Here is a 15,371-nt window from a genome sequence, read left to right as displayed (position 1 = left end):
TGAACTCAGATTTAGTTTAATTTAATTTATATTTGTGCTTGAGGAAATTTTATTTTACCAAACTCATTTTCAGGATGAAATTGCCTTTTGTACACAGAAATAAGCAAGACAGTGAAGGAACTCAGATGCTTTAATGAATAAGCAAGTACCGTATGTTCTATTTTACACCACTTTGTGGGTGTCCCATAATACAAATGAAGTAAGTCCACACTCAACTCAAACAAATTTATATCTGTGCAATGTCCAACAAGTGGAGATTCATTTCTTTAGTCTAAGAAGTTTGGTTAACTCTTGCACTGCTCCAAAGGTCTAATGGCCAAGACATGAGCATTTTACACCAAGAATAGTGAGTTCAAGACCCATCTAGGATAGATGTCCCTTTTCTAAAAGATAGTATATTTCAACTACAAGCTGCTAGGCTAGTTGCAGGAATCTCTGGGTGAAATTCAATGGCCTGTATTATGTAGGAAGTAAGAGTAGGAGTTAATGGTCTCAGACTATGAAATTCAGGGCAGAACAGTGGTAATTGTGTATTGTATAGATCTAGGCAGTGTTTCTCTGCCAAAGTGATCACACCATAGCATGAAAATAATTTTACAGAGTTTCCTGTTAGGCCACTTTTCTGATTAAGCAATAAAACAGGGATATTATTAACAGGCACCCTGTCCTTTGCCTGCATCTTCTTAGAATGTGTCATAATGGAGAGCATAAGTAATATTTGTCCTATAAGATGGCATGATCTGGTGGATAGGGTCCTGGAGAAGGAGATCATTCCTAGCTCTGCCACTGACCTGCTGTGTGACCTTGGGCAAGTCACTTCCATTGTTTCCTCTCCTACCTATTATCTGTTTGGACAGTAACCTCTTAGGGGCTGGGATTGTCCCTTCCCATTGGTTTGCACAGTCTGCAGCACAATCCAGCCCTGAGTTGGGTCTGGGTGCAATGCTTGATTGAAAGTTCTTTGGGTCAGGGACTGTCTTTTTGTTCTTTGTATAATGCCTAGCACAACTGGGCCATGGCCCATGACTGGTGATCCTAGGAGCTACTACAATACAAATAATAAATGTAGAAATATAAAATAGTAAATCCCACACTCTGTCGGTTCCACATTAACATATGCCATCTCCCACATATACTTTTACAGAAGAATTTGAACATGAAAAAAGCACTTGCTTCTAATAGTTTAAGCCTTGAATTTATGCAAATAAATGAAAGTTTATGGAAATCTGAAGGCTAATATATTTTCAGAGGACCCTTCACAGTAGGAAACTTAGGCAGTGAGTGCCCTTTCAGAGATATCAGATTCTCTACTATCCCTACCTTCTCACCACTCCCATCCTGCCCTTAGGCCAGCACTCATTATGCACCTAGCATTTTCATGCATGCAGATTAAAAAAAATGCTTAAATTAAAAATGTGGCTCCTATGTTTAACTAACTGTTTCTATTGCCTCCAGTTATCAAAACCACCTGGCACATCTTAGACAGATTGGCACCTACTATGGTTATTTTTCTAGAATAAGGTACGAGTCATAAGCAGGTGGTAACTTTTACTGTTTAGGCCATTATTCTTTTGTTTCTTGCCTTTGGCCACTGTTTCCTACCAGATGTGTATCCTTGCTTTTAATTAAAAACGTTTGACTATGATCTATAGCAGTATTGGTTTGTGTGCACACGCTCATGAACAATTTTGTTCTTTAGAGAGATTTGGGAGATTAAAGAATTAATAACTAAATAATAAAGGAAGTGGAAATCATGTGTTACCACTGTATATGAATTATATTTCCATCATAAACATCAAAACTTTGTTATGCTTTTTACGGAGAGGTTTTATGTAAAATAAGCTATTTGTCCTTATTCTTCAAAGGCAACTAATAGAGTCTTACACAAAATATAAACGAGTCCTCTTACTGGGGGCTGATAATATCAGTTTGTTTAAAAGACACCCCCACACACACACCCTACCAGAGTACTACAAGCCCTAACTTGAATAAAGGCTGTCCTCCAGGTTTAAATATCCTCCATATGAATAACAACATTTTTTTCCCTGCCATCCTCCAGACTCAAAGAACTCAGCGTCCCTGTACATTTGGATTAGTCTTTTAGGTGCCTTGATCTGAAAATGCCATCATGCAAAACAACTTGCGGTACATTATGGGTGTTTCATATATTTCCTTGCCATGACATTTAAGTGCCTCTCTGGTAGAAGACTTCACTTTGTCAAAATGACAGCTTGATAGTGCATAAATACCTTTACTCGTTGACTACAGTGTCATATCTGCCAACTTTGCCATTAAAATAATTCTTTGTTTCTCTTAACATATGGTCATCTTAGACTATGAAAAATCTACTCACACTTGTCTGCTTTACCATCAACACTTACCAGCAATTAAGATAACAATGCTGAATATACCAGAAGCAATGTTAATCTTTTGTTAGGTAATAAGCATCAGCAACCAAAGGCTTAGGAGACAATTGAATAAGTAGGAGTGGGACCCTTCCAGCATGAGCTTATTTGTCATCACAATAGCTGACAGAAAAAAAATAGATCATTGTCTTGCAGTGATGCTGGAAGTAGGGGTACTCCTGCAACCTCTGGCTTGAAGTAGCAACACACCAAATACATGGTTCCGGTTATCAGCACCCCCACTATAAAAATTGTTCCAGCACCCCTGTTCTCTTGCATTCTAGTCTAGGGTGACTAGATAGCAACTGTGAAAAAATGGGACAGGGGCTGAGGTGTAATAGGTGCCTATATAAGAAAAAGTCCCCAAAAACAGGACTGTCCCTTTAAAAAGAGGACATCTGGTCACCCTATTCTAATCCCACTAAACCATCATATCCTCTTACTTTCATGTCAGCGCTTAGGTGTGTAAATAGAGAAACTTTTTAGAATGCAGCATCCAACAAACATAGCTTATTTGTGTCAACTTGATAGAAGTAAATTATATTATGGAAGAGGGTGGGGAGTAGAACACAATATTGCCAGAAAAAGCAGCAACCACATCTTCAGAAGTGATCATAGAATATCAGGGTTGGAAAGGACCTCAGGTGGTCATCTAGTCCAACCTCTGGCTCAAAGCAGGGCCAATCTCCAATTTTTGCCCCCGATCCCTAAATGGCCCCCTCAAGGATTGAACTCACAACCCTGCATTTAGAAGGGCAATGCTCAAACCCCTGAGCTATCCCTCCCCCCAGTTGACTGCCTACTTTCAACTGACATTCCCCATCATATAATTGCCCTCTTATGATTTTTTCCCTAGCCTGCCTTTGAAAAATGGGGTGGTCTGGATCTTTAAGTCTGACAAGGAAACAGTTGTAGCCCTAAAGTCTAGGGGGCTGCAACTGGCTGCTGCAATGCCCCTTCTTCCTGCTGTTGGTGTTTCCAATTCATGATTTTATTGCAAGTCTCATGATATTTAGTATATTTTAAAAAAATCCAGAGACCCAGCAGTCATCTGAATGCACCAGAATCTCAGCTTCTCTCTTTTTTAAAAATAGAGAGTTTCTAGTACTCATTCATTCAGATGCAAGCTTGAAAAATGTTACCCTTAAAAAGATACAAGAGCCAGAAAACAAATTAAAAAAAAAGCCATAAATGGAAAAAAAACAACCAACTTGCCACAGTTCCTACCACTCTGACTCTTAGTGGTAACATCCAGTTTACACACAGTTTTTCTGCAATTCTTATCTTGATATTACATTATGGCAGAGTTCTGGGAGTTGATTAAAATGCTAGTAGTCCTTTTGGAAAAATAAACTATTTATATTCTAGCTTCAGCATTCAAACTGCTCTGGGAAATACTTGGTGGTTTTTTTTTTAATTGTTTTCTATGACTCAACTGCAGTCTACAGTTCAGCGTGAGACTGGCCTTCCCTGACACACTTCTAAATGTGAAAATAATGTGTCATAGGCCACTTGTATTCACACTTCAGAAAAGCATTCCAGATTTTATTGCATAGCTTTCATCTCCATTTGCACAATTTCTATTTTAGTCCAATCAGGTTCTAAAAGCAGGAGGAATAGAGTCTGTAAGGTACTGGAATGGAACTCAGGAAATCTACATTCATCAACGCCTGTCCCTTTCACAGGCATCCTGTGCAACTTTGGGCAAGTCATTTGATTTTTCTGTTACTTCATTCCCCATCTGTAATCTGGGGGCAACAGTACATCCTTTCTTCTATGCTTCTTGTGTGTTTGCACAGTAACTATCACAATGGGGTCACTAACAGATTTGTCTTTGAGAGATTCCAACCGTCTTTTAAGATTTCAGGACAATGGATATGTTTTGCACTTTGCCATGTTAAACGAGGTACAAAGAGAAGACGAAGATCAAACGTGTTATGGTTACTCTCCAAAGAGAAGGGAGCTGGAGCATTTACTTGTGCACAATGGAGATCAGCAGGCTATTGTGAAAAGGCAACTCAAACTGTGCTATCAAATGTCAGAAAGCGGCACATATTTCTTTGTATGCATCATCAATTCAGAACTACACACAATGGGTAACATTTTCAAAGTAACTAAATTACTTACAAGCCTACCATACTGGAAGTCAATGAGACTTAGCCATAGGGTGGCCATGTTTCCAAAAGTAAAAACAGGACACTGTGTGAGCCCCGTGCTGCCCAGCGGCTCATGTTGACACTTGCCCTAAATGTTCCTCCGTGCTGCCCCCCCCCCCCAAGAGGTCACACCCCACTTTTTTGGGACACAGGGCATTTGTTCTGTTTGCTTTTGCCAACTGATAATCAGTTGCAAAAGCGAACGGGACATATGCCCACTTTTGTTAAAGAAAGACGGGATGCCTGGGACGGGGTTTACGAATGGGATTGTCCTGGCCAAAATGGGATGTATGGTCACCCTACTTAGCCTTCTACATAACTTAATCACCTTTGAAAAATGCTACTCAATGGATGCTTCACTATAGGAGATACAGATTATGTCTTATTCTGTGCTCACTTCCAAGCCTCTTTAGAAAACCATTTCCATTCTAAATTTGAATATAAAATTTGGAGAACGTGTATATTTTTGTAATGGGGTAGCCCAGGTTAGATTGAGCCCCTGGCACAATGTGGCTCAAATAGACAATAAGAGACATTCCCTGCCCCAAACAGCTTATATTCTGAATAGACAAGATGGGTGAAGTGATTCTTCTGCCTATTTTACAGCTGGCAATGGAGGCAAGAGAAATTGAGGGCCATGGTCACACAGGAAATCCACAGCACAGCCAGGAATTGAACACCCAGCCAAGGACCTTAACAGAAAAAGTATTTTTGCTCATTTTCCCCTCTAAATAGGTCCTACACTTTCCTAGTGTTACCTGGAAGGTACTATTTTGCTATTGCCAAGCATCAACGTCTGAATGAAAAAAGGAGGAAGAATTTGTACCAGTTTCTGATCCAGAAAGTCAGGTACTATAGAAAACTGAATTACTTGCTTTACTTTGTGAGTTTAACCTAGGAAAAACTGTTTATCTTGTATATCATATTTTGTAATTCATTGATACAAATTTATATAACTTTACAGCAATAAAAAGGAAATTAAAAAAATCTCATTTCAATATTACATTCAAAGTCATCATTTCTAATCATTGTCTAATTTCTGAGGAAAAGGGCAACTAGTATTTCTATGCAATGATTACTTAGCCTAAACAATTGGTTGTAATGAATGTTTCAAAAGGTGCGCAATATTGGTTTTCAATGGTATTAAATTATTTAGACTTAAATTAGCCAATATGGCTTTAATTTACATTGAATTCTAAAAGTAAATTAGAAGGTAATTGCTTTGCCCATTTTTTGTATACATCCTGCTGACTATTTGTTAATCTCAGTGGCTATGCCAATTCCTATGATGCCTAGCCCTGAGCTCAGTAGTACACAAAATTGCTAGGGCTAGATTCATAGATACTAAGGTCAGAAGGGACCATTCTGATCATCTAGTCCGACCCCTGCACAACGCAGGCCACAGAATCTCACCCACCCATTCCAACGAAAAACCTCACCTATGTCTGAGCTATTGAAGTCCTCAAATTGTGGTTTAAAGACTTCAAGGAGCAGAGAAGCCTCCCTCAAGCGACCCATGCCCCATGCTACAGAGGAAGGCGAAAAACCTCCATGGCCTCTCCAATCTGCCCTGGAGGAAAATTCCTTCCCGACCCCAACTATGGCGATCAGCTAAACCCTGAGCATATGGGCAAGATTCACCAGCCAGATACAACAGAAAATTCTTTCCTGGGTAACTCAGATCCCATCCATCTAATATCCCATCTCAGGGGATTAGTCCTATTTACCCTGAATATTTAAAGATCAATTACTTACCAAAATCCCATTATCCCATCATACCATCTCCTCCATAAACTTATCAAGTAGAATCTTAAAACCAGATAGATTTTTGCCCCCACTGCTCCCCTTGGAAAGCTATTCCAAAACTTCACTCTTCTGATGGGTAGAAACCTTTGTCTAATTTCAAGTCTAAACTTCCTGGTGGCCAGTTTATACCCATTTGTTCTTGTGTCCACATTGGTACTGAGCTTAAATAATTCCTCTCCCTCTCCTGTATTTATCTCTCTGATATATTTATAGAGAGCAATCATATCTCCCCTCAACCTTCTTTTAGTTAGGCTAAACAAGCTAAGCTCCTTAAGTCTCCTTTCATAAGACAAGTTTTCCATTCCTCGGATCATCCTAGTAGCCCTTCTCTGTACCTGCTCCAGTTTGAATTCATCCTTTTTAAACATGGGACACCAGAACTGCACACAGTATTCTAGGTGAGGTCTCACCAGTGCCTTGTATAATGGTACTAAAGCCTCCTTATCCCTACTGGAAATGCCTCTCCCGATGCATCCCAAAACCGCATTAGCTTTTTTCACAGCCATATCACATTGGCAGCTCATAGTCATCCTATGATCAACTAATACTCCAAGGTCCTTCTCCTCTTCCGTTACTTATAATTGATGTGTCCCCAACTTATAACTAAAATTCTTGTTATTAATCCCTAAATGCATACCCTTACACTTCTCACTATTAAATTTCATCCTATTACTATTACTCCAGTTTACAAGGTCATCCAGATCCTCCTGTATAATATCCCGATCCTTCTCTGAATTGGCAATACCTCCCAGCTTTGTACCATCTGCAAACTTTATAAGCACACTCCCACTTTTTGTGCCAAGATCAGTAATAAAAAGATTAAATAAGATCGGTCCCAAAACCGATCGCTGAGGAACTCCACTGGTAACCTCCCTCCAGCCTGACAGTTCGCATTTCAGTAGGACCCATTGCAGTCTCCCCTTTAACCAATTCCTTATCCACCTTTTGATGTTCATATTGATCCCCATCTTCTCCAATTTAACTAATAATTCCCCATGTGGCACGGTATCAAACGTCTTACTGAAATCTAGGTAAATTAGATCCATTGCATTTCCTTTATCTAAAAAAATCTGTTACTTTTTCAATCAAGGAGATCAGGTTGGTTTGGCACGATCTACCTTTTGTAAAACCATGTTGTATTTTGTCCCATTTACCATTGACTTCAATGTCCTTAACTAATTTCTCCTTCAAAATTTTTTCCAGGACCTTGCATACTAGAGATGTCAAACTAACTGGCCTGTAGTTACCCGGATCCCCTTTTTTCCTTTCTTAAAAATAGGAACTATATTAGCAATTCTCCAATCGTTCGGTACAACTCCTGAGTTTACAGATTCATTAAAAATTCTTGCTAATGGGCTTGCAATTTCAGGTGCCAATTCCTTTAATATTCTTGGATGAAGATTATCTGGGCCCCCCGATTTAGTCCCATTAAGCTGTTTCAGTTTTGCTTCTACCTCAGATATGGTAATATCTACCTCCATATCCTCATTCCCGTTTGTCATGCTACCATTATCCCTAAGATCCTCTTTAGCCTTATTAAAGACAGAGGCAAAGTATTTGTTTAGATATTGGGCCATGCCTAGATTATCTTTAACCTCCACTCCATCCTCAGTGTTTAGCGGCCCCACTTCTTCTTGCTTAGTTTTCTTCTTATTTATATGGCTATAGAACCTTTTACTATTGGTTTTAATTCCCTTTGCAAGGTCCGACTCGACTTTTAGCCTGTCTCACTTTATCCCTACATGTTCTGACCTCAATTAGGTAGCTTTCCTTGCTGATCCCTCCCATCTTCCACTCCCTGTATGCTTTCTGCTTCTTCTTAATCATCTCTCTAAGATGCTTGCTCATCCACCTTGGTATACAACTCCTGCCTATGAATTTTTTCCCCTTTCTTGGGATACAGGCTTATGATAGCTTCTGCAGCTTTGATTTAAAGTAATCCCAGGCCTCCTCTACCTTTAGATCCATAAATTCTTCAATCCAATCCACTTCTCTAACTAATTTCCTTAATTTTTGAAAGTCAGCCCTTTTGAAATCAAAAACTCTAGTTGAAAGTTATTTCTCTGACAATTTGAATAACTAAGTGTGACAAAGCTCTGTCCTTGCATCTTTGGGTCCCGCATTTCCTGGCGGATTTTGCTAGCCTCAGAGGCTCACTGTGACCCTCCACGTAACCCTTGTTTCTCTAGAGACCAGGATCACATCTATTGAGCCATTATCATCATAAGCCAGCAAGGGAGGTGAGGAGAAGTTACCCTTCCTTGCACAGTTTCTGTTGTTTCCCAGTCTCAGTGATTAATCAGAGGGCAAAGGTGGGGGAGGGTGAGAGCCCGGGCCCACCCCTCTACTCTGGGCTCCAGCCCAGGGATCCTAATAGTATCAGCTATGGTAGCTGACCTTTTAGAGACATGACATGTACAATTCCCTGGGCTACTTCCCCCCACAGCAGCCCTCACTTCCTCAAGCTCCATTTTACCCTTACCTTTCCTTGTGCCTGATATGGTGTATACTATTCAGCATCTCCAACAGCACAACTTCCTCCCCCAGCTCCTGACATGCACACCCACCTGACTGACTGGGAGGCTTTTAACTAGTTTCAGCCAGCCCCTGATTGGCCTCGGGTGTCCCAATCAACCTAGCATTCTCCCTGCCTTCTGAAAAGTTCTTAATTGGCCCCAGGTGTCTTAATGGACCTGGAGCAGCTTTCATTTCACTTAATCTGGTACCAGGGATTTGTTTAGCCTGGAGCCAATATATCTATCTCCCACTACTTTTCTATAGCCATCTGGCCTTGGCCAGTCACTTCAGGGTGATACTATAGATTTAATTGTACAGCTACAGTGGTTCTGCCATAGTAATTAACCATTGAGATTATTTTTTTCCATCTTGATCTGTTTTTCAATTTTCTTGATTAGACTCCTTTGGGATATTACATAGCACAAGTGATTGAACTCACTGACAATTTACCTCTGATGAAAGTAATCCCAGGCCTCCTCTACCTTTAGATCCATAAATTCTTCACTCCAATCCAATCCAATCCACTTCCCTAACTAATATCCTTAATTTTTGAAAGTCAGCCCTTTTGAAATCAAAAACTCTAGTTGCAGATTTATTTTTGTTAATCCTTCCGTTCAGTTTGAACTGAATTAGCTCATGATCACTTGAGCCAAGATTATCCCCTACCACCATTTCTTCTATGAGGTCCTCGCTACTCACCAAAATTAAATCTAAAATGGTATCCCCTCTTGTCGGTTCAGCAACTACTTGATGAAGGAATCCATCAGCTATCGCATCTAGGAAAATCTGAGCCCTATTACTAGCACTGGTCCTCCAGTCTATATCTGGGAAGTTAAAGTCTCCCATGATCACGCAGTTTCCATTAGTATTTACTTGATTAAAAACATTATAAAGAGCTCTATCCATATCCAAATTAGATCCCGGAGGTCTATAGCACACCCCAAGCACTATCATAGGAGAGGCTTTACTAGTTATCTTCTCCAATGTAATTTTTGCCCAGACGGACTCTGTCTTATCCATTGCATCGCTTCTTATTTCTTTACATTCTACCTCATCATTGATATACAATGCTACTCCACCACCTTTACCTTTATTTCTGTCCTTCCCTCATGCCTTACCTGTAGTCCAGTCATGACTACTATTCCACCATGTTTCTGTTATCCCTATAATATCTGGTTTCACTGCCTGCACCAGTAGCTCTAGTTCCTCCATTTTGTTACCTAGGCTCCTCGCATTGGTGTACAAACATCTTAATTTTTGCTGTTTGGCCTCGCTCACATTTTGTACCCTATTAGGAACAGTCATTCTACAGCCAGTATAACCTATTAGACTAGTATACAAGGAGCGAGGGCAGTGTGGATACATTCTTCTACCCACAGCTGTATCCTTTCTTACTTAGTCTTCTTCCCTCTCAAAGCTAAAATCTGGCATGGAGATTACCTGGATATCTCCCAATCATCTCCCCCTAATTCCTAGTTTAAAGCTCTCTTAATCAATTGTGTCAGCCTCCATCCTAGAAGTCTATTTCCTTCCCTACTCAGATGAAGTCCATCCCGAGAGAACTGTCCTCTGTCCGTGAATGCCTCCCGGTGGCCATACATCCCAAAGCCCTCCTTATAGCACCACTGCCTAAGCCATCTGTTGACAGTCATAATCTTGTCACACCTTTGTTGCCCTTCTCTAGGAACAGGAAGGATCCCGCTAAAGATCACCTGAGCCTCAATTTCCTTAAGCGTCTTCCCCAGCCTAGCATAATCTCCCTTAATACTTTCCAGCGAGAATCTAGCCGCATCATTTGTTCCCACATGAAGGATAATTAGGGGATTCTTTCCCGCTCCCTTTAGGATTCTTTTCAAACTCAGGTCTACATCCCGTATCTTAGCACCCAGAAGAGAGCACACCTTCTATTCTCTGGATCAGCTCTAGTTACAGGCCTGTCTATTCTTCTCAATAAAGAGTCCCCGATCACATAGACCTGCCTTTTCCTGGTGACAGTGCTATTCTCCAGTCTCTCCCCTGTTCCCTCTGGCTGCAAGTTCTTTCCATTCCTATTTTCTCTTATAATCCTCTTCAACCCATCCTGTATCCTCCTGGGGCTCCTATTTGGTGTAGTCTCCCTTGACTCTTCCCCTTTTCCTATAGGACTAGTCTCTCTTCTCCCTTGCCCTTCCACCTTCAGCGACTACCTGCTGAGCCCCTTCATTTTCCATCTCTGAAAACCTATTCCTAAGCTCCATTTCTCCTTCAGTAGCCCGTCTTTTCCTCTGCCTGTTTCTTTTAGTCACATGCTTCCACTGACCACTTTCCTCACCCAGCCTCCCCTCAAAATTCCCCAGCCCTGCTTCCATCTGTGAGTCTGAGCTTTTCCCTTCAGATACCTCATGTCTTTGCTCCATCATCTGCTCAAACCCCTTCCTAAACTCAACCAGACTTTCCACCTCTATCTGCAAACCTCAGATCTTTTCCTCCATCAGCTCTATCAGATGGCATTTCATGCAGAAAAAACTCTTACCAGGTCCCCTCTTCAGGATCATGTACATACCACAGCTTCCACATCCAGTCATCCTTAATGTGTCTTCCACTACAGGAGTCACTCCCACAGCTGCCTCCATATCTGTCATCATCACCTTCCCACCTAAATCCTGTTAATCTAGGAAACACAAGATGTAGGTGCATGCTGCAAGAAGGGCATGCCTTCCATCTCCTCCATTGCCAGGATGGCATAAGGGCCAGGCAGAATTGCAGCCTCAACCTCAGGGCAGCATAGAGACTGTCCCTTTCCTCTTTTTCTAGAGTCACCCAGCACCCAGGGGCAGCAGCTTGGGTCATGACCTTATTTTTCACTCCCCTGGAGCTGTACTGGTATACCAGGGAACATTTAGCAGTTAATAAAAGGTAAGTAACAGAGGGCAAACTCCCACCTTATGCCAGGTAGTTGAATGAAGATGTCATCCTCCCAGTCCTGAGAGGCTTTGTGCTGCCCCTTCCTCTCTGCTATGCCCAACAGCATGCTCTCCACTTAAGTCGTGTTTACCATAATGACAGAGGGTTAAGTTTCTATTAAGCCTGCGGTAATCACTGTCAATGGATACTTCTGTAAACAAAATATTCATTTTCCTCCAGTGACAAACAGTAGCAAGCTGCCGGTAGAATTTATCCCTGAAAGAGTTCAGTTGTCCCTGTTTTCCATACTCTATGAATTAGTCAATTTTCACTCACTTTGTGAAATTGCAAACTAGGCCTGTGCCAAAACAAACTCTTTCAGTTTATCTACACAGTCCAAATCAGTTTAGCATATTTAGCAGGTCCATATGGGGCAGTTAGTGCACGTGTGCGCTAGACGTAAGAGTATAGGACCAGATCTTTAGCTGGCGTCAGTTTGCATAGTTCTACCTGCTCATGATCTGGTCCAGCTTCTTCTTACAATTTTCTTTGACTTTTTTTTTTTTTAACCTGGAAAGGGTTCAGGAATCTCTTATTGCCTCTTATCACTTGCCATGTTGATTAACTAGTAAGACCTGCCTTCATTTCCACATCTAGTAATGGATTCTATGGGCTTGCTTTATCCTGGTTGTCATAGGAGTGTGCTAACTGCACAAATCTGAGCCATCAAAAGCAGTTGTACCCCTGGGGCTCATCCCTAGAGAAAGCAGGTTGCATGGGTAGAAGTTTTGGTTAATCAGCACATCCCCCTAGACACTCTGGCTAAGCTAAAAATCTTAGCCCATCAGGCTTGCAGCTGCTGTGTAATAAATTCATCATTGATGAGAACACCAGAAGTATTGATTTTACAGGCAACTACATTAAATGTGATTTGTCTCAAAAGACTGTTCTCTCCCATTTGTCACAATGAGTCTTTTTACTATTTGATTGTGGTTTTCTAAAATCTAATCTGAAAAAGGTTAATTCTTTACATGGGTAAGATTCTAGGGTAGAATGAATCTAAAAGTTACAATCAAGGACTTTCCGACTACAGGCTGTGTTCCTGTGAAACTGACTTTACATTGTACATTAGAAGACACAAATGGTAATCAGTGCCTTTGTCTGAAAGACTGGCATTTTTTCAAAGCACCTGCAGTTCCTGTGCATATTTTTATGAATGCCTTTTTTCAGTTCTTAAGTTTCGTTCCACTGTGGATCTGCTTATGGGCATTTCAGGTTTTTAATCTTTGTTCGTTATCCAATTTGCCTTAAAATGTTGACCCCAGGAATTGGCAGGAAACAGATTGCCCTTTACTATTAATTGCACACAAGTCATAGTGAAGTGAAATTACAAAAAGGTCAACAGTAATGAAGGCTTTTATCTTCCTATCGCTTTTGTTTCAAGTTAACTTTGATTAAGCAAGGTAGTAAAGTAAAGTACTGTAAAACAGTAGCAGAATTGGCTAAGTAGTATAAATCTTGTCTGAGAACTCAAGCAGAATTCATTTGAAACTGTTGATGTGATCCTCTTAATTTTTTACAGGTGTTTTTCCAAAAGTTGGACATAAAAAAAAAAAAAAAGGTAGAAATTCCAAAGTTTTCATGATTTTTTACCTCAATGACTATTCATCTCAAATGTCTCGTCAAGAGGTGATCATTCCCCAGTTATTTTTATCCTATTTAAAATATTTGTCATCTAGGAAAGACAATAGCATATGACAGGTAGCCAACCATGCAGTGTGAATAGTGACTAGTCAAAGCAAGCAGTTTGCAAACAATCCCTAGAGTGAAGGCTATTTGTCTAAAACTATTCATCAGTTTCTTGTCAATACATTAGGAGATCAAGACCCATGGGAATGATTTGCAAATCGAAAGAGGACTAAATTCATAATAAATATTGCTTGCCATAAAATATTCAGCCAACTCTAGCCATTAATGATATTTAAAGTTAACTTATATTTGTTATACCCCATGGATAGGCCAGTATAATTTAGTTGGCTGAGATTTGCTCATGTGGTCTAGAATTACTTACTATTGTTCCTAGATGGTCAATATATTTGGACTATTGGTTGAGATAAATGCAACTGTTTTCTTTTTTTAAAAAAAAGAAAGCCACAGTAGGCTCAATATCTGAAGAAAAAGTTGAATATTTGTTAACAAAAAGATGCTGTGAGTCAACTAAAACTATTCCCCATTGCTCGTTTTTGCACTGATACAAGATTCAAAGTCTCCTCTTGATATACTTATAGGTATCCTTTAACCTAAATGGAAAGTACATACATGTAACAAGCAACACACAGGGAACATTTTTCCCCCCTCTTTTGCTGCTTCTTAGAATTGTCAGACATGTATTTGGAAACAAGAATAATGACTCAGAATAATAAACAGACTTACCCTGGACACCAAGAGGTGCCATCTCTAAATTGTTTTAAATAGAATTTCTATGTTCACACATATTATTGGTATATGTGAATGAAAACATAGCATTTGCTGTAAAATGTTAATTATGCCATAATGTATATCAGTCATTGTAGCTTCAGAACCAAGAGCTAGAATAGCACTAGAGAGGTCATGTCTCTCTCTGTATAAAAAAGTGGCTAACAGGTACCTCCACAGTTGTACACTCAGAGCTTACTACTGTAATACTGGCTATTCTGAGATGGGGGAAGTCTCATTTGTTTTTGGATTTTTTTGGGGGGGGGAAAGAAAAAAAAAAGGAAGGTCTTGATTTCATCCCCATGTGGAATGAGAAAAAGGGCATCTTGAAATATTTTTCTAGATGGGAAAGCCATTTTTTGACAAGCCTACTCACAACCTCTCTCCATCAGCTGACCAGCAGCCACCCACTGCAGCCTGAAATGTGAATGGAATTGACTACAGATACCCCAATTCAGCACATTGCACAGGCAGCATCTGCTGTTGGGGCTTCTTTAAAGCCCTAAGGGTTATACTGTTCTTCCCTAGTGCCGCCCCTGCCAAAACCACTGCCCTCCTCCACAGGCGACCCCCAACAACTTCCATGGGTGGAGGCTGGTTCCATCAGGGTTGATATTGGCCTATGAGCTGCAAGATCACACTCACAGAGTGAAGGAGATGCATATAAAACAACAAGAATACAGACAAGGTGATGTTGATAAATGCTCAGTATGAAATAGTCTGTACTTTTATGACATAACACATGCTGCTTACTCTAGACAGCTTACGGTGGAACTTTTCAATTGCTATTACCTCCTAAACAATCTAGGACTACACAGATACTGTGGGGCCTGATTAACTCCCATATGTGAGCTAACAGATTTTGATCTGCTCTCAGTAAGTGCAAGTAACACTTGGAGCAAATATTGCATCAGAACAGTTTATGGAACAGTGTCAAAAAGAGAGAGACACAGGGGTTGAATCTGGGAGAACCCAATTACCTGTGAGAGCTTTTGGGCAAACATGTTCTGAGAACCACTGTGCTACAAGGAACTGCCAGCAGACCAGGTGTGGGCACAAAAACCAAGCTTCTCATTACTTTCCTCAGACCATGGGAATGCTTGTGTTAAACATGATTTTTTAAGTGGCA

Source organism: Dermochelys coriacea, chromosome 8 (assembly GCF_009764565.3).
Source record: "Dermochelys coriacea isolate rDerCor1 chromosome 8, rDerCor1.pri.v4, whole genome shotgun sequence".
NCBI lineage: Eukaryota > Metazoa > Chordata > Testudines > Dermochelyidae > Dermochelys > Dermochelys coriacea.
The sequence above is the reverse complement of the archived record's forward strand: the minus strand, read 5'-3'. Positions refer to the sequence as shown.